This window comes from Lampris incognitus, chromosome 1 (genome assembly GCF_029633865.1).
Source record: "Lampris incognitus isolate fLamInc1 chromosome 1, fLamInc1.hap2, whole genome shotgun sequence".
NCBI classification, from domain to species: Eukaryota; Metazoa; Chordata; class Actinopteri; order Lampriformes; family Lampridae; genus Lampris; species Lampris incognitus.
In genome coordinates this window covers 83,058,945-83,083,212 of record NC_079211.1, presented here as the reverse complement: position 1 = coordinate 83,083,212, position 24,268 = coordinate 83,058,945, and positions in this window count along the sequence as shown.

The window sequence follows — 24,268 nt, the reverse complement described above, 5'->3', positions numbered from 1 at the left end:
GAAGAGATAGTAAGAGAATAAACATCTGACATCCTACAGAAGAGATAGTAAGAGAATAAACATCTGACGTCCTACAGAAGAGATAGTAAGAGAATAAACATCTGACATCCTACAAAAGAGATAGTAAGAGAATAAACATCTGATGTCCCACAGAAGAGATAGTAAGAGAATAAACATCTGACGTCCTACAGAATAGATAGTAAGAGAATAAACAACTGACATCCTACAAAAGAGATAGTAAGAGAATAAACATCTGACGTCCTACAGAAGAGATAGTAAAAGAATAAACATTTGACGTCCTACAAAAGAGATAGTAAGACAATGAACATCTGACGTCCTACAGAAGAGATAGTAAGAGAATAAACATCTGACGTCCTATAGAAGAGATAGTAAGAGAATAAACATCTGATGTCCTACAGAAGAGATAGTAAGAGAATAAACAACTGACATCCTACAAAAGAGAATAAAAGAATAAACATTTGACGTCCTACAGAAGAGATAGTAAGAGAATAAACATCTGACGTCCTACAGAAGAGATAGTAAGAGAATAAACATCTGACGTCCTACAGAAGAGATAGTAAGAGAATAAACATCTGACGTCCTACAAAAGAGATAGTAAGAGAATAAACATCTGATGTCCTACAGAAGAGATAGTAAGAGAATAAACATCTGACATCCTACAAAAGAGATAGTAAGAGAATAAACATCTGAGGTCCTACAGAAGAGATAGTAAGAGAATAAACATCTGACGTCCTACAGAAGAGATAGTAAGAGAATAAACAACTGACATCCTACAAAAGAGATAGTAAGAGAATAAACAACTGACATCCTACAAAAGAGAATAAAAGAATAAACATCTGAGGTCCTACAGAAGAGATAGTAAGAGAATAAACATCTGACGTCCTACAGAAGAGATAGTAAGAGAATAAACAACTGACATCCTACAAAAGAGATAGTAAGAGAATAAACATCTGACTTCCTACAAAAGAGATAGTAAAAGAATAAACATTTGACGTCCTACAAAAGAGATAGTAAGAGAATAAACATCTGACGTCCTACAGAAGAGATAGTAAGAGAATAAACAACTGACGTCCTACAAAAGAGATAGTAAGAGAATAAACATCTGACGTCCTACAGAAGAGATAGTAAAAGAATAAACATTTGACGTCCTACAAAAGAGATAGTAAGAGAATAAACATCTGACGTCCTACAGAAGAGATAGTAAGAGAATAAACAACTGACGTCCTACAGAAGAGATAGTAAGAGAATAAACATCTGACGTCCTACAAAAGAGAGTAAGAGAATAAACATCTGGCGTCTTACAGAAGATATAGTAAGAGAATAACCATCTGATGTCCTATAGAAGAGATAGTAAGAGAATAAACATCTGACGTCCTACAGAAGAGACAGTAAAAGAATAAACAACTGACATCCTACAAAAGAGAGTAAAAGAATAAACATTTGACGTCCTACAGAAGAGATAGTAAGAGAATAAACATCTGACATCCTACAAAAGAGATAGTAAGAGAATAAACATCTGATGTCCCACAGAAGAGATAGTAAGAGAATAAACATCTGACGTCCTACAGAATAGATAGTAAGAGAATAAACAACTGACATCCTACAAAAGAGATAGTAAGAGAATAAACATCTGACGTCCTACAGAAGAGATAGTAAAAGAATAAACATTTGACGTCCTACAAAAGAGATAGTAAGACAATGAACATCTGACGTCCTACAGAAGAGATAGTAAGAGAATAAACATCTGACGTCCTATAGAAGATATAGTAAGAGAATAAACATCTGACGTCCTACAGAAGAGATAGTAAGAGAATAAACAACTGACATCCTACAAAAGAGAATAAAAGAATAAACATTTGACGTACTACAGAAGAGATAGTAAGAGAATAAACATCTGACGTCCTACAGAAGAGATAGTAAGAGAATAAACATCTGACGTCCTACAGAAGAGATAGTAAGAGAATAAACATCTGACGTCCTACAAAAGAGATAGTAAGAGAATAAACATCTGATGTCCTACAGAAGAGATAGTAAGAGAATAAACATCTGACATCCTACAAAAGAGATAGTAAGAGAATAAACATCTGAGGTCCTACAGAAGAGATAGTAAGAGAATAAACATCTGACGTCCTACAGAAGAGATAGTAAGAGAATAAACAACTGACATCCTACAAAAGAGATAGTAAGAGAATAAACATCTGACTTCCTACAGAAGAGATAGTAAAAGAATAAAAATTTGACGTCCTACAAAAGAGATAGTAAGAGAATAAACATCTGACGTCCTACAGAAGAGATAGTAAGAGAATAAACAACTGACGTCCTACAAAAGAGATAGTAAGAAAATAAACATCTGACGTCCTACAGAAGAGATAGTAAAAGAATAAACATTTGACGTCCTACAAAAGAGATAGTAAGAGAATAAACATCTGACGTCCTACAGAAGAGATAGTAAGAGAATAAACAACTGACGTCCTACAGAAGAGATAGTAAGAGAATAAACATCTGACGTCCTACAAAAGAGAGTAAGAGAATAAACATCTGGCGTCTTACAGAAGAGATAATAAGAGAATAACCATCTGATGTCCTATAGAAGAGATAGTAAGAGAATAAACATCTGACGTCCTACAGAAGAGATAGTAAGAGAATAAACAACTGACATCCTACAAAAGAGAATAAAAGAATAAACATTTGACGTCCTACAGAAGAGATAGTAAGAGAATAAACATCTGACGTCCTACAGAAGAGATAGTAAGAGAATAAACAACTGACATCCTACAAAAGAGATAGTAAGAGAATAAACATCTGACTTCCTACAGAAGAGATAGTAAAAGAATAAACATTTGACGTCCTACAAAAGAGATAGTAAGAGAATAAACATCTGACATCCTACAGAAGAGATAGTAAGAGAATAAACAACTGACGTCCTACAAAAGAGATAGTAAGAGAATAAACATCTGACGTCCTACAGAAGAGATAGTAAAAGAATAAAACTTTGACGTCCTACAAAAGAGATAGTAAGAGAATAAACATCTGACGTCCTACAGAAGAGATAGTAAGAGAATAAACAACTGACGTCCTACAGAAGAGATAGTAAGAGAATAATCATCTGATGTCCTACAGAAGAGAGTAAGAGAATAAACATCTGGCGTCTTACAGAAGATATAGTAAGAGAATAACCATCTGATGTCCTATAGAAGAGATAGTAAGAGAATAAACATCTGACGTCCTACAGAAGAGATAGTAAAAGAATAAACAACTGACATCCTACAAAAGAGAGTAAAAGAATAAACATTTGACGTCCTACAGAAGAGATAGTAAGAGAATAAACATCTGACATCCTACAGAAGAGATAGTAAGAGAATAAACATCTGACGTCCTACAGAAGAGATAGTAAGAGAATAAACATCTGACATCCTACAAAAGAGATAGTAAGAGAATAAACATCTGATGTCCCACAGAAGAGATAGTAAGAGAATAAACATCTGACGTCCTACAGAATAGATAGTAAGAGAATAAACAACTGACATCCTACAAAAGAGATAGTAAGAGAATAAACATCTGACGTCCTACAGAAGAGATAGTAAAAGAATAAACATTTGACGTCCTACAAAAGAGATAGTAAGACAATGAACATCTGACGTCCTACAGAAGAGATAGTAAGAGAATAAACATCTGACGTCCTATAGAAGAGATAGTAAGAGAATAAACATCTGACGTCCTACAGAAGAGATAGTAAGAGAATAAACAACTGACATCCTACAAAAGAGAATAAAAGAATAAACATTTGACGTCCTACAGAAGAGATAGTAAGAGAATAAACATCTGACGTCCTACAGAAGAGATAGTAAGAGAATAAACATCTGACGTCCTACAGAAGAGATAGTAAGAGAATAAACATCTGACGTCCTACAAAAGAGATAGTAAGAGAATAAACATCTGATGTCCTACAGAAGAGATAGTAAGAGAATAAACATCTGACATCCTACAAAAGAGATAGTAAGAGAATAAACATCTGAGGTCCTACAGAAGAGATAGTAAGAGAATAAACATCTGACGTCCTACAGAAGAGATAGTAAGAGAATAAACAACTGACATCCTACAAAAGAGATAGTAAGAGAATAAACATCTGACTTCCTACAGAAGAGATAGTAAAAGAATAAAAATTTGACGTCCTACAAAAGAGATAGTAAGAGAATAAACATCTGACGTCCTACAGAAGAGATAGTAAGAGAATAAACAACTGACGTCCTACAAAAGAGATAGTAAGAAAATAAACATCTGACGTCCTACAGAAGAGATAGTAAAAGAATAAACATTTGACGTCCTACAAAAGAGATAGTAAGAGAATAAACATCTGACGTCCTACAGAAGAGATAGTAAGAGAATAAACAACTGACGTCCTACAGAAGAGATAGTAAGAGAATAAACATCTGACGTCCTACAAAAGAGAGTAAGAGAATAAACATCTGGCGTCTTACAGAAGAGATAATAAGAGAATAACCATCTGATGTCCTATAGAAGAGATAGTAAGAGAATAAACATCTGACGTCCTACAGAAGAGATAGTAAGAGAATAAACAACTGACATCCTACAAAAGAGAATAAAAGAATAAACATCTGAGGTCCTACAGAAGAGATAGTAAGAGAATAAACATCTGACGTCCTACAGAAGAGTTAGTAAGAGAATAAACAACTGACATCCTACAAAAGAGATAGTAAGAGAATAAACATCTGACTTCCTACAGAAGAGATAGTAAAAGAATAAACATTTGACGTCCTACAAAAGAGATAGTAAGAGAATAAACATCTGACGTCCTACAGAAGAGATAGTAAGAGAATAAACAACTGACGTCCTACAAAAGAGATAGTAAGAGAATAAACATCTGACGTCCTACAGAAGAGATAGTAAAAGAATAAACATTTGACGTCCTACAAAAGAGATAGTAAGAGAATAAACATCTGACGTCCTACAGAAGAGATAGTAAGAGAATAAACAACTGACGTCCTACAGAAGAGATAGTAAGAGAATAAACATCTGAAGTCCTACAAAAGAGAGTAAGATAATAAACATCTGGCGTCTTACAGAAGATATAGTAAGAGAATAACCATCTGATGTCCTATAGAAGAGATAGTAAGAGAATAAACATCTGACGTCCTACAGAAGAGATAGTAAAAGAATAAACAACTGACATCCTACAAAAGAGAGTAAAAGAATAAACATTTGACGTCCTACAGAAGAGATAGTAAGAGAATAAACATCTGACATCCTACAGAAGAGATAGTAAGAGAATAAACATCTGACGTCCTACAGAAGAGATAGTAAGAGAATAAACATCTGACATCCTACAAAAGAGATAGTAAGAGAATAAACATCTGATGTCCCACAGAAGAGATAGTAAGAGAATAAACATCTGACGTCCTACAGAATAGATAGTAAGAGAATAAACAACTGACATCCTACAAAAGAGATAGTAAGAGAATAAACATCTGACGTCCTACAGAAGAGATAGTAAAAGAATAAACATTTGACGTCCTACAAAAGAGATAGTAAGACAATGAACATCTGACGTCCTACAGAAGAGATAGTAAGAGAATAAACATCTGACGTCCTATAGAAGAGATAGTAAGAGAATAAACATCTGACGTCCTACAGAAGAGATAGTAAGAGAATAAACAACTGACATCCTACAAAAGAGAATAAAAGAATAAACATTTGACGTCCTACAGAAGAGATAGTAAGAGAATAAACATCTGACGTCCTACAGAAGAGATAGTAAGAGAATAAACATCTGACGTCCTACAGAAGAGATAGTAAGAGAATAAACATCTGACGTCCTACAAAAGAGATAGTAAGAGAATAAACATCTGATGTCCTACAGAAGAGATAGTAAGAAAATAAACATCTGACATCCTACAAAAGAGATAGTAAGAGAATAAACATCTGAGGTCCTACAGAAGAGATAGTAAGAGAATAAACATCTGACGTCCTACAGAAGAGATAGTAAGAGAATAAACAACTGACATCCTACAAAAGAGATAGTAAGAGAATAAACATCTGACTTCCTACAGAAGAGATAGTAAAAGAATAAAAATTTGACGTCCTACAAAAGAGATAGTAAGAGAATAAACATCTGACGTCCTACAGAAGAGATAGTAAGAGAATAAACAACTGACGTCCTACAAAAGAGATAGTAAGAAAATAAACATCTGACGTCCTACAGAAGAGATAGTAAAAGAATAAACATTTGACGTCCTACAAAAGAGATAGTAAGAGAATAAACATCTGACGTCCTACAGAAGAGATAGTAAGAGAATAAACAACTGACGTCCTACAGAAGAGATAGTAAGAGAATAAACATCTGACGTCCTACAAAAGAGAGTAAGAGAATAAACATCTGGCGTCTTACAGAAGAGATAATAAGAGAATAACCATCTGATGTCCTATAGAAGAGATAGTAAGAGAATAAACATCTGACGTCCTACAGAAGAGATAGTAAAAGAATAAACAACTGACATCCTACAAAAGAGAGTAAAAGAATAAACATTTGACGTCCTACAGAAGAGATAGTAAGAGAATAAACATCTGACATCCTACAGAAGAGATAGTAAGAGAATAAACATCTGACGTCCTACAGAAGAGATAGTAAGAGAATAAACATCTGACATCCTACAAAAGAGATAGTAAGAGAATAAACATCTGATGTCCCACAGAAGAGATAGTAAGAGAATAAACATCTGACGTCCTACAGAATAGATAGTAAGAGAATAAACAACTGACATCCTACAAAAGAGATAGTAAGAGAATAAACATCTGACGTCCTACAGAAGAGATAGTAAAAGAATAAACATTTGACGTCCTACAAAAGAGATAGTAAGACAATGAACATCTGACGTCCTACAGAAGAGATAGTAAGAGAATAAACATCTGACGTCCTATAGAAGAGATAGTAAGAGAATAAACATCTGACGTCCTACAGAAGAGATAGTAAGAGAATAAACAACTGACATCCTACAAAAGAGAATAAAAGAATAAACATTTGACGTCCTACAGAAGAGATAGTAAGAGAATAAACATCTGACGTCCTACAGAAGAGATAGTAAGAGAATAAACATCTGACGTCCTACAGAAGAGATAGTAAGAGAATAAACATCTGACGTCCTACAAAAGAGATAGTAAGAGAATAAACATCTGATGTCCTACAGAAGAGATAGTAAGAAAATAAACATCTGACATCCTACAAAAGAGATAGTAAGAGAATAAACATCTGAGGTCCTACAGAAGAGATAGTAAGAGAATAAACATCTGACGTCCTACAGAAGAGATAGTAAGAGAATAAACATCTGACATCCTACAAAAGAGATAGTAAGAGAATAAACATCTGACGTCCTACAGAAGAGATAGTAAAAGAATAAACATTTGACGTCCTACAAAAGAGATAGTAAGACAATGAACATCTGACGTCCTACAGAAGAGATAGTAAGAGAATAAACATCTGACGTCCTATAGAAGAGATAGTAAGAGAATAAACATCTGACGTCCTACAGAAGAGATAGTAAGAGAATAAACAACTGACATCCTACAAAAGAGAATAAAAGAATAAACATTTGACGTCCTACAGAAGAGATAGTAAGAGAATAAACATCTGACGTCCTACAGAAGAGATAGTAAGAGAATAAACAACTGACATCCTACAAAAGAGATAGTAAGAGAATAAACATCTGACTTCCTACAGAAGAGATAGTAAAAGAATAAAAATTTGACGTCCTACAAAAGAGATAGTAAGAGAAGAAACATCTGACGTCCTACAGAAGAGATAGTAAGAGAATAAACAACTGACGTCCTACAAAAGAGATAGTAAGAAAATAAACATCTGACGTCCTACAGAAGAGATAGTAAAAGAATAAACATTTGACGTCCTACAAAAGAGATAGTAAGAGAATAAACATCTGATGTCCTACAGAAGAGATAGTAAGAAAATAAACATCTGACATCCTACAAAAGAGATAGTAAGAGAATAAACATCTGAGGTCCTACAGAAGAGATAGTAAGAGAATAAACATCTGACGTCCTACAGAAGAGATAGTAAGAGAATAAACAACTGACATCCTACAAAAGAGATAGTAAGAGAATAAACATCTGACTTCCTACAGAAGAGATAGTAAAAGAATAAAAATTTGACGTCCTACAAAAGAGATAGTAAGAGAATAAACATCTGACGTCCTACAGAAGAGATAGTAAGAGAATAAACAACTGACGTCCTACAAAAGAGATAGTAAGAAAATAAACATCTGACGTCCTACAGAAGAGATAGTAAAAGAATAAACATTTGACGTCCTACAAAAGAGATAGTAAGAGAATAAACATCTGACGTCCTACAGAAGAGATAGTAAGAGAATAAACAACTGACGTCCTACAGAAGAGATAGTAAGAGAATAAACATCTGACGTCCTACAAAAGAGAGTAAGAGAATAAACATCTGGCGTCTTACAGAAGAGATAATAAGAGAATAACCATCTGATGTCCTATAGAAGAGATAGTAAGAGAATAAACATCTGACGTCCTACAGAAGAGATAGTAAAAGAATAAACAACTGACATCCTACAAAAGAGAGTAAAAGAATAAACATTTGACGTCCTACAGAAGAGATAGTAAGAGAATAAACATCTGACATCCTACAGAAGAGATAGTAAGAGAATAAACATCTGACGTCCTACAGAAGAGATAGTAAGAAAATAAACATCTGACATCCTACAAAAGAGATAGTAAGAGAATAAACATCTGATGTCCCACAGAAGAGATAGTAAGAGAATAAACATCTGACGTCCTACAGAATAGATAGTAAGAGAATAAACAACTGACATCCTACAAAAGAGATAGTAAGAGAATAAACATCTGACGTCCTACAGAAGAGATAGTAAAAGAATAAACATTTGACGTCCTACAAAAGAGATAGTAAGACAATGAACATCTGACGTCCTACAGAAGAGATAGTAAGAGAATAAACATCTGACGTCCTATAGAAGAGATAGTAAGAGAATAAACATCTGACGTCCTACAGAAGAGATAGTAAGAGAATAAACAACTGACATCCTACAAAAGAGAATAAAAGAATAAACATTTGACGTCCTACAGAAGAGATAGTAAGAGAATAAACATCTGACGTCCTACAGAAGAGATAGTAAGAGAATAAACATCTGACGTCCTACAGAAGAGATAGTAAGAGAATAAACATCTGACGTCCTACAAAAGAGATAGTAAGAGAATAAACATCTGATGTCCTACAGAAGAGATAGTAAGAAAATAAACATCTGACATCCTACAAAAGAGATAGTAAGAGAATAAACATCTGAGGTCCTACAGAAGAGATAGTAAGAGAATAAACATCTGACGTCCTACAGAAGAGATAGTAAGAGAATAAACAACTGACATCCTACAAAAGAGATAGTAAGAGAATAAACATCTGACTTCCTACAGATGAGATAGTAAAAGAATAAAAATTTGACGTCCTACAAAAGAGATAGTAAGAGAAGAAACATCTGACGTCCTACAGAAGAGATAGTAAAAGAATAAACATTTGACGTCCTACAAAAGAGATAGTAAGAGAATAAACATCTGACGTCCTACAGAAGAGATAGTAAGAGAATAAACAACTGACGTCCTACAGAAGAGATAGTAAGAGAATAAACATCTGACGTCCTACAAAAGAGAGTAAGAGAATAAACATCTGGCGTCTTACAGAAGAGATAATAAGAGAATAACCATCTGATGTCCTATAGAAGAGATCGTAAGAGAATAAACATCTGACGTCCTACAGAAGAGATAGTAAGAGAATAAACAACTGACATCCTACAAAAGAGAATAAAAGAATAAACATTTGACGTCCTACAGAAGAGATAGTAAGAGAATAAACATCTGACGTCCTACAGAAGAGATAGTAAGAGAATAAACAACTGACATCCTACAAAAGAGATAGTAAGAGAACAAACATCTGACTTCCTACAGAAGAGATAGTAAAAGAATAAACATTTGACGTCCTACAAAAGAGATAGTAAGAGAATAAACATCTGACGTCCTACAGAAGAGATAGTAAGAGAATAAACATCTGACGTCCTACAGAAGAGATAGTAAGAGAATAAACAACTGACGTCCTACAGAAGAGATAGTAAGAGAATAAACATCTGACGTCCTACAAAAGAGAGTAAGAGAATAAACATCTGGCGTCTTACAGAAGATATAGTAAGAGAATAACCATCTGATGTCCTATAGAAGAGATAGTAAGAGAATAAACATCTGACGTCCTACAGAAGAGATAGTAAAAGAATAAACAACTGACATCCTACAAAAGAGAATAAAAGAATAAACATTTGACGTCCTACAGAAGAGATAACAAGAGAATAAACATCTGACGTCCTACAGAAGAGATAGTAAGAGAATAAACATCTGACGTCCTACAGAAGAGATAGTAAGAGGACAAACAACTGACATCCTACAAAAGAGATAGTAAGAGAATAAACATCTGACGTCCTACAGAAGAGATAGTAAAAGAATAAACATTTAACGTCCTACAAAAGATATAGTAAGAGAATAAACATCTGACGTCCTACAGAAGAGATAGTAAGAGAATAAACAACTGATATCCTACAGAAGAGATAGTAAGAGAATAAACAACTGATGTCCTACAGAAGAGATAGTAAGAATAAACATCTGACGTCCTACAAAAGAGAGTAAGAGAATAAACATCTGGCGTCTTACAGAAGAGATAGTAAGAGAATAAACATCTGATGTCCTATAGAAGAGATAGTAAGAGAATAAACATCTGACGCCCTACAGAAGAGATAGTAAGAGAATAAACATCTGACGTCCTACAGAAGAGATAGTAAGAGAATAAACATCTGACATCCTTCAGAAGAGATAGTAAGAGAATGAACATCTGGCGTCCTACAGAAGAGATAGTAAGAGAATAAATATCTGACGTCCTACAAAAGAGATAGTAAGAGAATAAACATTTGACGTCCTACAGAAGAGATAGTAAGAGAATAAACATCTGACATCCTACAGAAGAGATAGTAAGAGAATAAACATCTGACGTCCTACAGAAGAGATAGTAAGAGAATAAACATCTGACATCCTACAGAAGAGATAGTAAGAGAATAAACATCTTGCGTCTTACAGAAGAGATAGTAAGAGAATAAACATCTGACGTCCTACAAAAGAGATAGTAAGAGAATAAACATCTGACATCCTACAAAAGAGATAGTAAGACAATAAACATCTGACATCCTTTAGAAGAGATAGTAAGAGAATAAACATCTGACGTCCTACAGAAGAGATAGTAAGAGAATAAACATCTGACATCCTTCAGAAGAGATAGTAAGAGAATAAACAACTGACATCCTACAAAAGAGAGTAAAAGAATAAACATTTGACGTCCTACAGAAGAGATAGTAAGAGAATAAACATCTGACGTCTTACAGAAGAGATAGTAAGAGAATAAACATCTGACGTCCTACAGAAGAGATAGTAAGAGAATAAACATCTGACATCCTACAAAAGAGATAGTAAGAGAATAAACATCTGATGTCCCACAGAGGAGATAGTAAGAGAATAAACATCTGACGTCCTACAGAATAGATAGTAAGAAAATAAACAACTGACATCCGACAAAAGAGATAGTAAGAGAATAAACATCTGACGTCCTACAGAAGAGATAGTAAAAGAATAAACATTTGACGTCCTACAAAAGAGATAGTAAGACAATGAACATCTGACGTCCTACAGAAGAGATAGTAAGAGAATAAACATCTGACATCCTACAAAAGAGAGTAAGAGAATAAACATCTGGCGTCTTACAGAAGAGATAGTAAGAGAATAACCATCTGATGTCCTATAGAAGAGATAGTAAGAGAATAAACATCTGACGTCCTACAGAAGAGATAGTAAGAGAATAAACAACTGACATCCTACAAAAGAGAATAAAAGAATAAACATTTGACGTCCTACAGAAGAGATAGTAAGAGAATAAACATCTGATGTCCTACAGAGGAGATAGTAAGAGAATAAACATCTGACATCCTACAAAAGAGATAGTAAGAGAATAAACATCTGAGGTCCTACAGAAGAGATAGTAAGAGAATAAACATCTGACGTCCTACAAAAGAGATAGTAAGAGAATAAACAACTGACATCCTACAAAAGAGATAGTAAGAGAATAAACATCTGACTTCCTACAGAAGAGATAGTAAAAAAATAAAAATTTGACGTCCTACAAAAGAGATAGTAAGAGAATAAACATCTGACGTCCTACAGAAGAGATAGTAAGAGAATAAACAACTGACGTCCTACAAAAGAGATAGTAAGAGAATAAACATCTGACGTCCTACAGAAGAGATAGTAAAAGAATAAACATTTGACGTCCTACAAAAGAGATAGTAAGAGAATAAACATCTGACGTCCTACAGAAGAGATAGTAAGAGAATAAACAACTGGCGTCCTACAGAAGAGATAGTAAGAGAATAAACATCTGACGTCCTACAATAGAGAGTAAGAGAATAAACATCTGGCGTCTTACAGAAGAGATAATAAGAGAATAACCATCTGATGTCCTATAGAAGAGATAGTAAGAGAATAAACATCTGACGTCCTACAGAAGAGATAGTAAGAGAATAACCATCTGATGTCCTATAGAAGAGATAGTAAGAGAATAAACATCTGACTTCCTACAGAAGAGATAGTAAAAGAATAAACATCTGACGTCCTACAGAAGAGATAGTAAGAGAATAAACAACTGACATCCTACAAAAGAGATAGTAAGAGAATAAACATCTGACTTCCTACAGAAGAGATAGTAAAAGAATAAAAATTTGACGTCCTACAAAAGAGATAGTAAGAGAATAAACATCTGACGTCCTACAGAAGAGATAGTAAGAGAATAAACAACTGACGTCCTACAAAAGAGACAGTAAGAGAATAAACATCTGACGTCCTACAGAAGAGATAGTAAAAGAATAAACATTTGACGTCCTACAAAAGAGATAGTAAGAGAATAAACATCTGACGTCCTACAGAAGAGATAGTAAGAGAATAAACAACTGGCGTCCTACAGAAGAGATAGTAAGAGAATAAACATCTGACGTCCTACAAAAGAGAGTAAGAGAATAAACATCTGGCGTCTTACAGAAGAGATAATAAGAGAATAACCATCTGATGTCCTATAGAAGAGATAGTAAGAGAATAAACATCTGACGTCCTACAGAAGAGATAGTAAGAGAATAAACAACTGACATCCTACAAAAGAGAATAAAAGAATAAACATTTGACGTCCTACAGAAGAGATAGTAAGAGAATAAACATCTGACGTCCTACAGAAGAGATAGTAAGAGAATAAACAACTGACATCCTACAAAAGAGATAGTAAGAGAATAAACATCTGACTTCCTACAGAAGAGATAGTAAAAGAATAAACATTTGACGTCCTACAAAAGAGATAGTAAGAGAATAAACATCTGACGTCCTACAGAAGAGATAGTAAGAGAATAAACAACTGACGTCCTACAAAAGAGATAGTAAGAGAATAAACATCTGACGTCCTACAGAAGAGATAGTAAAAGAATAAACATTTGACGTCCTACAAAAGAGATAGTAAGAGAATAAACATCTGACGTCCTACAGAAGAGATAGTAAGAGAATAAACAACTGACGTCCTACAGAAGAGATAGTAAGAGAATAAACATCTGACGTCCTACAAAAGAGAGTAAGAGAATAAACATCTGGCGTCTTACAGAAGAGATAGTAAGAGAATAACCATCTGATGTCCTATAGAAGAGATAGTAAGAGAATAAACATCTGACGTCCTACAGAAGAGATAGTAAGAGAATAAACAACTGACATCCTACAAAAGAGAATAAAAGAATAAACATTTGACGTCCTACAGAAGAGATAGTAAGAGAATAAACATCTGACGTCCTACAGAAGAGATAGTAAGAGAATAAACATCTGACGTCCTACAGAAGAGATAGTAAGAGAATAAACAACTGACATCCTACAAAAGAGATAGTAAGAGAATAAACATCTGACGTCCTACAGAAGAGATAGTAAAAGAATAAACATTTAACGTCCTACAAAAGAGATAGTAAGAGAATAAACATCTGACGTCCTACAGAAGAGATAGTAAGAGAATAAACAACTGACATCCTACAGAAGAGATAGTAACAGAATAAACAACTGATGTCCTACAGAAGAGATAGTAAGAATAAACATCTGACGTCCTACAAAAGAGAGTAAGAGAATAAACATCTGGCGTCTTACAGAAGAGATAGTAAGAGAATAAACATCTGATGTCCTATAGAAGAGATAGTAAGAGAATAAACATCTGACGCCCTACAGAAGAGATAGTAAGAGAATAACAATCTGATGTCCTATAGAAGAGATAGTAAGAGAATAAACATCTGACGTCCTACAGAAGAGATAGTAAGAGAATAAACAACTGACATCCTACAAAAGAGAATAAAAGAATAAACATTTGACGTCCTACAGAAGAGATAGTAAGAGAATAAACATCTGACGTCCTACAGAAGAGATAGTAAGAGAATAAACAACTGACATCCTACAAAAGAGATAGTAAGAGAATAAACATCTGACTTCCTACAGAAGAGATAGTAAGAGAATAAACATTTGACGTCCTACAAAAGAGATAGTAAGAGAATAAACATCTGACGTCCTACAGAAGAGATAGTAAGAGAATAAACAACTGACGTCCTACAAAAGAGATAGTAAGAGAATAAACATCTGACGTCCTACAGAAGAGATAGTAAAAGAATAAACATTTGACGTCCTACAAAAGAGATAGTAAGAGAATAAACAGCTGACGTCCTACAGAAGAGATAGTAAGAGAATAAACAACTGACGTCCTACAGAAGAGATAGTAAGAGAATAAACATCTGACGTCCTACAAAAGAGAGTAAGAGAATAAACATCTGGCGTCTTACAGAAGAGATAGTAAGAGAATAACCATCTGATGTCCTATAGAAGAGATAGTAAGAGAATAAACATCTGACGTCCTACAGAAGAGATAGTAAGAGAATAAACAACTGACATCCTACAAAAGAGAATAAAAGAATAAACATTTGACGTCCTACAGAAGAGATAGTAAGAGAATAAACATCTGACGTCCTACAGAAGAGATAGTAAGAGAATAAACATCTGACGTCCTACAGAAGAGATAGTAAGAGAATAAACAACTGACATCCTACAAAAGAGATAGTAAGAGAATAAACATCTGACGTCCTACAGAAGAGATAGTAAAAGAATAAACATTTAACGTCCTACAAAAGAGATAGTAAGAGAATAAACATCTGACGTCCTACAGAAGAGATAGTAAGAGAATAAACAACTGACATCCTACAGAAGAGATAGTAAGAGAATAAACAACTGATGTCCTACAGAAGAGATAGTAAGAATAAACATCTGACGTTCTACAAAAGAGAGTAAGAGAATAAACATCTGGCGTCTTACAGAAGAGATAGTAAGAGAATAAACATCTGATGTCCTATAGAAGAGATAGTAAGAGAATAAACATCTGACGCCCTACAGAAGAGATAGTAAGAGAATAAACATCTGACGTCCTACAGAAGAGATAGTAAGAGAATAAACATCTGACATCCTTCAGAAGAGATAGTAAGAGAATAAACATCTGGCGTCCAACAGAAGAGATAGTAAGAGAATAAACATCTGACGTCCTACAAAAGAGATAGTAAGAGAATAAACATTTGACGTCCTACAGAAGAGATAGTAAGAGAATAAACATCTGACATCCTACAGAAGAGATAGTAAGAGAATAAACATCTGACGTCCTACAGAAGAGATAGTAAGAGAATAAACATCTGACATCCTACAGAAGAGAATAAAAGAATAAACATTTGACGTCCTACAGAAGAGATAGTAAGAGAATAAACATCTGACGTCCTACAGAAGAGATAGTAAGAGAATAAACAACTGACATCCTACAAAAGAGATAGTAAGAGAATAAACATCTGACTTCCTACAGAAGAGATAGTAAAAGAATAAACATTTGACGTCCTACAAAAGAGATAGTAAGAGAATAAACATCTGACGTCCTACAGAAGAGATAGTAAGAGAATAAACAACTGACGTCCTACAAAAGAGATAGTAAGAGAATAAACATCTGACGTCCTACAGAAGAGATAGTAAAAGAATAAACATTTGACGTCCTACAAAAGAGATAGTAAGAGAATAAACATCTGACGTCCTACAGAAGAGATAGTAAGAGAATAAACAACTGACGTCCTACAGAAGAGATAGTAAGAGAATAAACATCTGACGTCCTACAAAAGAGAGTAAGAGAATAAACATCTGGCGTCTTACAGAAGATATAGTAAGAGAATAACCATCTGATGTCCTATAGAAGAGATAGTAAGAGAATAAACATCTGACGTCCTACAGAAGAGATAGTAAAAGAATAAACAACTGACATCCTACAAAAGAGAATAAAAGAATAAACATTTGACGTCCTACAAAAGAGATAGTAAAAGAATAAACATTTGACGTCCTACAAAAGAGATAGTAAGAGAATAAACATCTGACGTCCTACAGAAGAGATAGTAAGAGAATAAACAACTGACGTCCTACAGAAGAGATAGTAAGAGAATAAACATCTGACGTCCTACAAAAGAGAGTAAGAGAATAAACATCTGGCGTCTTACAGAAGAGATAGTAAGAGAATAAACATCTGATGTCCTATAGAAGAGATAGTAAGAGAATAAACATCTGACGCCCTACAGAAGAGATAGTAAGAGAATAACCATCTGATGTCCTATAGAAGAGATAGTAAGAGAATAAACATCTGACGTCCTACAGAAGAGATAGTAAGAGAATAAACAACTGACATCCTACAAAAGAGAATAAAAGAATAAACATTTGACGTCCTACAGAAGAGATAGTAAGAGAATAAACATCTGACGTCCTACAGAAGAGATAGTAAGAGAATAAACAACTGACATCCTACAAAAGAGATAGTAAGAGAATAAACATCTGACTTCCTACAGAAGAGATAGTAAGAGAATAAACATTTGACGTCCTACAAAAGAGATAGTAAGAGAATAAACATCTGACGTCCTACAGAAGAGATAGTAAGAGAATAAACAACTGACGTCCTACAAAAGAGATAGTAAGAGAATAAACATCTGACGTCCTACAGAAGAGATAGTAAAAGAATAAACATTTGACGTCCTACAAAAGAGATAGTAAGAGAATAAACAGCTGACGTCCTACAGAAGAGATAGTAAGAGAATAAACAACTGACGTCCTACAGAAGAGATAGTAAGAGAATAAACATCTGACGTCCTACAAAAGAGAGTAAGAGAATAAACATCTGGCGTCTTACAGAAGAGATAGTAAGAGAATAACCATCTGATGTCCTATAGAAGAGATAGTAAGAGAATAAACATCTGACGTCCTACAGAAGAGATAGTAAGAGAATAAACAACTGACATCCTACAAAAGAGAATAAAAGAATAAACATTTGACGTCCTACAGAAGAGATAGTAAGAGAATAAACATCTGACGTCCTACAGAAGAGATAGTAAGAGAATAAACATCTGACGTCCTACAGAAGAGATAGTAAGAGAATAAACAACTGACATCCTACAAAAGAGATAGTAAGAGAATAAACATCTGACGTCCTACAGAAGAGATAGTAAAAGAATAAACATTTAACGTCCTACAAAAGAGATAGTAAGAGAATAAACATCTGACGTTCTACAGAAGAGATAGTAAGAGAATAAACAACTGACATCCTACAGAAGAGATAGTAAGAGAATAAACAACTGATGTCCTACAGAAGAGATAGTAAGAATAAACATCTGACGTCCTACAAAAGAGAGTAAGAGAATAAACATCTGGCGTCTTACAGAAGAGATAGTAAGAGAATAAACATCTGATGTCCTATAGAAGAGATAGTAAGAGAATAAACATCTGACGCCCTACAGAAGAGATAGTAAGAGAATAAACATCTGACGTCCTACAGAAGAGATAGTAAGAGAATAAACATCTGACATCCTTCAGAAGAGATAGTAAGAGAATAAACATCTGGCGTCCAACAGAAGAGATAGTAAGAGAATAAACATCTGACGTCCTACAAAAGAGATAGTAAGAGAATAAACATTTGACGTCCTACAGAAGAGATAGTAAGAGAATAAACATCTGACATCCTACAGAAGAGATAGTAAGAGAATAAACATCTGACGTCCTACAGAAGAGATAGTAAGAGAATAAACATCTGACATCCTACAGAAGAGAATAAAAGAATAAACATTTGACGTCCTACAGAAGAGATAGTAAGAGAATAAACATCTGACGTCCTACAGAAGAGATAGTAAGAGAATAAACAACTGACATCCTACAAAAGAGATAGTAAGAGAATAAACATCTGACTTCCTACAGAAGAGATAGTAAAAGAATAAACATTTGACGTCCTACAAAAGAGATAGTAAGAGAATAAACATCTGACGTCCTACAGAAGAGATAGTAAGAGAATAAACAACTGACGTCCTACAAAAGAGATAGTAAGAGAATAAACATCTGACGTCCTACAGAAGAGATAGTAAAAGAATAAACATTTGACGTCCTACAAAAGAGATAGTAAGAGAATAAACATCTGACGTCCTACAGAAGAGATAGTAAGAGAATAAACAACTGACGTCCTACAGAAGAGATAGTAAGAGAATAAACATCTGACGTCCTACAAAAGAGAGTAAGAGAATAAACATCTGGCGTCTTACAGAAGATATAGTAAGAGAATAACCATCTGATGTCCTATAGAAGAGATAGTAAGAGAATAAACATCTGACGTCCTACAGAAGAGATAGTAAAAGAATAAACAACTGACATCCTACAAAAGAGAATAAAAGAATAAACATTTGACGTCCTACAGAAGAGATAGCAAGAGAATAAACATCTGACGTCCTACAGAAGAGATAGTAAGAGAATAAACATCTGACGTCCTACAGAAGAGATAGTAAGAGAATAAACAACTGACATCCTACAAAAGAGATAGTAAGAGAATAAACATCTGACGTCCTACAGAAGAGATAGTAAAGAATAAACATTTAACGTCCTACAAAAGAGATAGTAAGAGAATAAACATCTGACGTCCTACAGAAGAGATAGTAAGAGAATAAACAACTGATATCCTACAGAAGAGATAGTAAGAGAATAAACAACTGATGTCCTACAGAAGAGATAGTAAGAATAAACATCTGACGTCCTACAAAAGAGATAGTAAGAGAATAAACATCTGACGTCCTACAGAAGAGATAGTAAGAGAATAAACAACTGACGTCCTACAAAAGAGATAGTAAGAGAATAAACATCTGACGTCCTACAGAAGAGATAGTAAAAGAATAAACATTTGACGTCCTACAAAAGAGATAGTAAGAGAATAAACATCTGACGTCCTACAAAAGAGATAGTAAGAGAATAAACATCTGACGTCCTACAGAAGAGATAGTAAGAGAATAAACAACTGACGTCCTACAAAAGAGATAGTAAGAGAATAAACATCTGACGTCCTACAGAAGAGATAGTAAAAGAATAAACATTTGACGTCCTACAAAAGAGATAGTAAAAGAATAAACATTTGACGTCCTACAAAAGAGATAGTAAGAGAATAAACATCTGACGTCCTACAGAAGAGATAGTAAGAGAATAAACAACTGACGTCCTACAGAAGAGATAGTAAGAGAATAAACATCTGACGTCCTACAAAAGAGAGTAAGAGAATAAACATCTGGCGTCTTACAGAAGATATAGTAAGAGAATAACCATCTGATGTCCTATAGAAGAGATAGTAAGAGAATAAACATCTGACGTCCTACAGAAGAGATAGTAAAAGAATAAACAACTGACATCCTACAAAAGAGAATAAAAGAATAAACATTTGACGTCCTACAGAAGAGATAGCAAGAGAATAAACATCTGACGTCCTACAGAAGAGATAGTAAGAGAATAAACATCTGACGTCCTACAGAAGAGATAGTAAGAGAATAAACAACTGACATCCTACAAAAGAGATAGTAAGAGAATAAACATCTGACGTCCTACAGAAGAGATAGTAAAAGAATAAACATTTAACGTCCTACAAAAGAGATAGTAAGAGAATAAACATCTGACGTCCTACAGAAGAGATAGTAAGAGAATAAACAACTGATATCCTACAGAAGAGATAGTAAGAGAATAAACAACTGATGTCCTACAGAAGAGATAGTAAGAATAAACATCTGACGTCCTACAAAAGAGAGTAAGAGAATAAACATCTGGCGTCTTACAGAAGAGATAGTAAGAGAATAAACATCTGATGTCCTATAGAAGGGATAGTAAGAGAATAAACATCTGACGCCCTACAGAAGAGATAGTAAGAGAATAAACATCTGACGTCCTACAGAAGAGATAGTAAGAGAATAAACATCTGACATCCTTCAGAAGAGATAGTAAGAGAATGAACATCTGGCGTCCTACAGAAGAGATAGTAAGAGAATAAATATCTGACGTCCTACAAAAGAGAGTAAGAGAATAAACATTTGACGTCCTACAGAAGAGATAGTAAGAGAATAAACATCTGACATCCTACAGAAGAGATAGTAAGAGAATAAACATCTGACGTCCTACAGAAGAGATAGTAAGAGAATAAACATCTGACATCCTACAGAAGAGATAGTAAGAGAATAAACATCTTGCGTCCTACAGAAGAGATAGTAAGAGAATAAACATCTGACGTCCTACAAAAGAGATAGTAAGAGAATAAACATCTGACGTCCTACAAAAGAGATAGTAAGACAATAAACATCTGACATCCTTTAGAAGAGATAGTAAGAGAATAAACATCTGACGTCCTACAGAAGAGATAGTAAGAGAATAAACATCTGACATCCTTCAGAAGAGATAGTAAGAGAATAAACAACTGACATCCTACAAAAGAGAGTAAAAGAATAAACATCTGACGTCCTACAGAAGAGATAGTAAGAGAATAAACATCTGACGTCTTACAGAAGAGATAGTAAGAGAATAAACATCTGACGTCCTACAGAAGAGATAGTAAGAGAATAAACATCTGACATCCTACAAAAGAGATAGTAAGAGAATAAACATCTGATGTCCCACAGAGGAGATAGTAAGAGAATAAACAACTGACGTCCTACAGAATAGATAGTAAGAAAATAAACAACTGACATCCGACAAAAGAGATAGTAAGAGAATAAACATCTGACGTCCTACAGAAGAGATAGTAAAAGAATAAACATTTGACGTCCTACAAAAGAGATAGTAAGACAATGAACATCTGACGTCCTACAGAAGAGATAGTAAGAGAATAAACATCTGACATCCTACAAAAGAGAGTAAGAGAATAAACATCTGGCGTCTTACAGAAGAGATAGTAAGAGAATAACCATCTGATGTCCTATAGAAGAGATAGTAAGAGAATAAACATCTGACGTCCTACAGAAGAGATAGTAAGAGAATAAACAACTGACATCCTACAAAAGAGAATAAAAGAATAAACATTTGACGTCCTAGAGAAGAGATAGTAAGAGAATAAACATCTGATGTCCTACAGAAGAGATAGTAAGAGAATAAACATCTGACGTCCTACAAAAGAGATAGTAAGAGAATAAACAACTGACATCCTACAAAAGAGATAGTAAGAGAATAAACATCTGACTTCCTACAGAAGAGATAGTAAAAAAATAAAAATTTGACGTCCTACAGAAGAGATAGTAAGAGAATAAACATCTGACGTCCTACAGAAGAGATAGTAAGAGAATAAACAACTGACGTCCTACAAAAGAGATAGTAAGAGAATAAACATCTGACGTCCTACAGAAGAGATAGTAAAAGAATAAACATTTGACGTCCTACAAAAGAGATAGTAAGAGAATAAACATCTGACGTCCTACAGAAGAGATAGTAGGAGAATAAACAACTGACATCCTACAAAAGAGAATAAAAGAATAAACATCTGACATCCTAAAAAAGAGATAGTAAGAGAATAAACATCTGAGGTCCTACAGAAGAGATAGTAAGAGAATAAACATCTGACGTCCTACAAAAGAGATAGTAAGAGAATAAACAACTGACATCCTACAAAAGAGATAGTAAGAGAATAAACATCTGACTTCCTACAGAAGAGATAGTAAAAAAATAAAAATTTGACGTCCTACAGAAGAGATAGTAAGAGAATAAACATCTGACGTCCTACAGAAGAGATAGTAAGAGAATAAACAACTGACGTCCTACAAAAGAGATAGTAAGAGAATAAACATCTGACGTCCTACAGAAGAGATAGTAAAAGAATAAACATTTGACGTCCTACAAAAGAGATAGTAAGAGAATAAACATCTGACGTCCTACAGAAGAGATAGTAGGAGAATAAACAACTGGCGTCCTACAGAAGAGATAGTAAGAGAATAAACATCTGACGTCCTACAATAGAGAGTAAGAGAATAAACATCTGGCGTCTTACAGAAGAGATAATAAGAGAATAACCATCTGATGTCCTATAGAAGAGATAGTAAGAGAATAAACATCTGACGTCCTACAGAAGAGATAGTAAGAGAATAACCATCTGATGTCCTATAGAAGAGATAGTAAGAGAATAAACATCTGACTTCATACAGAAGAGATAGCAAAAGAATAAACATCTGACGTCCTACAGAAGAGATAGTAAGAGAATAAACAACTGACATCCTACAAAAGAGATAGTAAGAGAATAAACATCTGACTTCCTACAGAAGAGATAGTAAAAGAATAAACATTTGACGTCCTACAAAAGAGATAGTAAGAGAATAAACATCTGACGTCCTACAGAAGAGATAGTAAGAGAATAAACAACTGACGTCCTACAAAAGAGATAGTAAGAGAATAAACATCTGACGTCCTACAGAAGAGATAGTAAAAGAATAAACATTTGACGTCCTACAAAAGAGATAGTAAGAGAATAAACATCTGACGTCCTACAGAAGAGATAGTAAGAGAATAAACAACTGGCGTCCTACAGAAGAGATAGTAAGAGAATAAACATCTGACGTCCTACAAAAGAGAGTAAGAGAATAAACATCTGGCGTCTTACAGAAGAGATAATAAGAGAATAACCATCTGATGTCCTATAGAAGAGATAGTAAGAGAATAAACATCTGACGTCCTACAGAAGAGATAGTAAGAGAATAAACAACTGACATCCTACAAAAGAGAATAAAAGAATAAACATTTGACGTCCTACAGAAGAGATAGTAAGAGAATAAACATCTGACGTCCTACAGAAGAGATAGTAAGAGAATAAACAACTGACAACCTACAAAAGAGATAGTAAGAGAATAAACATCTGACTTCCTACAGAAGAGATAGTAAAAGAATAAACATTTGACGTCCTACAAAAGAGATAGTAAGAGAATAAACATCTGACGTCCTACAGAAGAGATAGTAAGAGAATAAACAACTGACGTCCTACAAAAGAGATAGTAAGAGAATAAACATCTGACGTCCTACAGAAGAGATAGTAAAAGAATAAACATTTGACGTCCTACAAAAGAGATAGTAAGAGAATAAACATCTGACGTCCTACAGAAGAGATAGTAAGAGAATAAACATCTGACGTCCTATAGAAGAGATAGTAAGAGAATAAACATCTGACGTCCTACAGAAGAGATAGTAAAAGAATAAACAACTGACATCCTACAAAAGAGAATAAAAGAATAAACATTTGACGTCCTACAAAAGAGATAGTAAAAGAATAAACATTTGACGTCCTACAAAAGAGATAGTAAGAGAATAAACATCTGACGTCCTACAGAAGAGATAGTAAGAGAATAAACAACTGACGTCCTACAGAAGAGATAGTAAGAGAATAAACATCTGACGTCCTACAAAAGAGAGTAAGAGAATAAACATCTGGCGTCTTACAGAAGAGATAGTAAGAGAATAAACACCTGATGTCCTATAGAAGAGATAGTAAGAGAATAAACATCTGACGCCCTACAGAAGAGATAGTAAGAGAATAACCATCTGATGTCCTATAGAAGAGATAGTAAGAGAATAAACATCTGACGTCCTACAGAAGAGATAGTAAGAGAATAAACAACTGACATCCTACAAAAGAGAATAAAAGAATAAACATTTGACGTCCTACAGAAGAGATAGTAAGAGAATAAACATCTGACGTCCTACAGAAGAGATAGTAAGA